The sequence below is a fragment of the Chaetura pelagica genome, unplaced genomic scaffold (assembly GCF_000747805.2).
Source record: "Chaetura pelagica isolate M959 unplaced genomic scaffold, ChaPel_1.0 scaffold731, whole genome shotgun sequence".
In the NCBI taxonomy this organism is placed as follows: domain Eukaryota; kingdom Metazoa; phylum Chordata; class Aves; order Apodiformes; family Apodidae; genus Chaetura; species Chaetura pelagica.
The window spans coordinates 140,702-143,796 of NW_009952155.1; positions in this window are offsets into that span (position 1 = coordinate 140,702).

The window sequence follows — 3,095 nt, forward strand, 5'->3', positions numbered from 1 at the left end:
GCAGCGCAGAGCCAGGGTGGCAGGGGACAGGAGGCCTGGGGGGACATGGGGACAGCTGGATGCAGCTCTCTGCCCCCCCCCGGGGGTGCCCAGCACCTCCCAACAAACCCTCACAGCCCCCCTCTCTGAATGGCTGGGGGTGCCCGGTTGCAACCTGGACCCCCCCCACCCTGTGCAGCCAGGGCTGCTCTGGGCACCCCATCCCTTCCCTGGGCACCCCCAGACCCTGCTTTGCTCCCTGCACCCCATTACCCCATCCCTGGGCACCCCCAGACCCTGCTCTGCTCCCTGCACCCCATTACCCCATCCCTGGGCACCCCCAGACCCTGCTCTGCTCCCTGCACCCCATTATTCCTTCCCTGGGCACCCCCAGACCCTGCTCTGCTCCCTGCACCCCATTACCCCATCCCTGGGCACCCCCAGATCCTGCTCTGCTCCCTGCACCCCATTACCCCATCCCTGGGCACCCCCAGATCCTGCTCTGCTCCCTGCACCCCATTCCCCCATCCCTGGGCACCCCCAGATCCTGCTCTGCTCCCTGCACCCCATTCCCCCATCCCTGGGCACCCCCAGATCCTGCTCTGCTCCCTGCACCCCATTCCCCCATCCCTGGGCACCCCCAGATCCTGCTCTGCTCCCTGCACCCCATTCCCCCATCCCTGGGCACCCCCAGATCCTGCTCTGCTCCCTGCACCCCATTCCCCCATCCCTGGGCACCCCCAGATCCTGCTCTGCTCCCTGCACCCCATTCCCCCATCCCTGGGCACCCCCAGATCCTGCTCTGCTCCCTGCACCCCATTCCCCCATCCCTGGGCACCCCCAGATCCTGCTCTGCTCCCTGCACCCCATTCCCCCATCCCTGGGCACCCCCAGATCCTGCTCTGCTCCCTGCACCCCATTCCCCCATCCCTGGGCACCCCCAGATCCTGCTCTGCTCCCTGCACCCCATTCCCCCATCCCTGGGCACCCCCAGATCCTGCTCTGCTCCCTGCACCCCATTCCCCCATCCCTGGGCACCCCCAGATCCTGCTCTGCTCCCTGCACCCCATTCCCCCATCCCTGGGCACCCCCAGATCCTGCTCTGCTCCCTGCACCCCATTCCCCCATCCCTGGGCACCCCCAGATCCTGCTCTGCTCCCTGCACCCCATTCCCCCATCCCTGGGCACCCCCAGATCCTGCTCTGCTCCCTGCACCCCATTCCCCCATCCCTGGGCACCCCCAGATCCTGCTCTGCTCCCTGCACCCCATTCCCCCATCCCTGGGCACCCCCAGATCCTGCTCTGCTCCCTGCACCCCATTCCCCCATCCCTGGGCACCCCCAGATCCTGCTCTGCTCCCTGCACCCCATTCCCCCATCCCTGGGCACCCCCAGATCCTGCTCTGCTCCCTGCACCCCATTCCCCCATCCCTGGGCACCCCCAGATCCTGCTCTGCTCCCTGCACCCCATTCCCCCATCCCTGGGCACCCCCAGATCCTGCTCTGCTCCCTGCACCCCATTCCCCCATCCCTGGGCACCCCCAGATCCTGCTCTGCTCCCTGCACCCCATTCCCCCATCCCTGGGCACCCCCAGATCCTGCTCTGCTCCCTGCACCCCATTCCCCCATCCCTGGGCACCCCCAGATCCTGCTCTGCTCCCTGCACCCCATTCCCCCATCCCTGGGCACCCCCAGATCCTGCTCTGCTCCCTGCACCCCATTCCCCCATCCCTGGGCACCCCCAGATCCTGCTCTGCTCCCTGCACCCCATTCCCCCATCCCTGGGCACCCCCAGATCCTGCTCTGCTCCCTGCACCCCATTCCCCCATCCCTGGGCACCCCCAGATCCTGCTCTGCTCCCTGCACCCCATTCCCCCATCCCTGGGCACCCCCAGATCCTGCTCTGCTCCCTGCACCCCATTCCCCCATCCCTGGGCACCCCCAGATCCTGCTCTGCTCCCTGCACCCCATTCCCCCATCCCTGGGCACCCCCAGATCCTGCTCTGCTCCCTGCACCCCATTCCCCCATCCCTGGGCACCCCCAGATCCTGCTCTGCTCCCTGCACCCCATTCCCCCATCCCTGGGCACCCCCAGATCCTGCTCTGCTCCCTGCACCCCATTCCCCCATCCCTGGGCACCCCCAGATCCTGCTCTGCTCCCTGCACCCCATTCCCCCATCCCTGGGCACCCCCAGATCCTGCTCTGCTCCCTGCACCCCATTCCCCCATCCCTGGGCACCCCCAGATCCTGCTCTGCTCCCTGCACCCCATTCCCCCATCCCTGGGCACCCCCAGATCCTGCTCTGCTCCCTGCACCCCATTCCCCCATCCCTGGGCACCCCCAGATCCTGCTCTGCTCCCTGCACCCCATTCCCCCATCCCTGGGCACCCCCAGATCCTGCTCTGCTCCCTGCACCCCATTCCCCCATCCCTGGGCACCCCCAGATCCTGCTCTGCTCCCTGCACCCCATTCCCCCATCCCTGGGCACCCCCAGATCCTGCTCTGCTCCCTGCACCCCATTCCCCCATCCCTGGGCACCCCCAGATCCTGCTCTGCTCCCTGCACCCCATTCCCCCATCCCTGGGCACCCCCAGATCCTGCTCTGCTCCCTGCACCCCATTCCCCCATCCCTGGGCACCCCCAGATCCTGCTCTGCTCCCTGCACCCCATTCCCCCATCCCTGGGCACCCCCAGATCCTGCTCTGCTCCCTGCACCCCATTCCCCCATCCCTGGGCACCCCCAGATCCTGCTCTGCTCCCTGCACCCCATTCCCCCATCCCTGGGCACCCCCAGATCCTGCTCTGCTCCCTGCACCCCATTCCCCCATCCCTGGGCACCCCCAGATCCTGCTCTGCTCCCTGCACCCCATTCCCCCATCCCTGGGCACCCCCAGATCCTGCTCGCTCCTCCTCCCCCTCCTCCTGCTCCTGCTCCTCCTGGTCCTCCTGCTCCTCCTCCCTCCTGCTTCTCCTGCTCCTCCTCCCTCCTGCTCCTCCTGCTCCTCCTCCTGCTCCTCCTGCTCCTCCTCCTGCTCCTCCCGCTCCTCCTCCCCCTCCTCCTGCTCCTGCTCCTCCTGGTCCTCCTGCTCCTCCTCCCTCCCGCTCCTCCCGCTCCT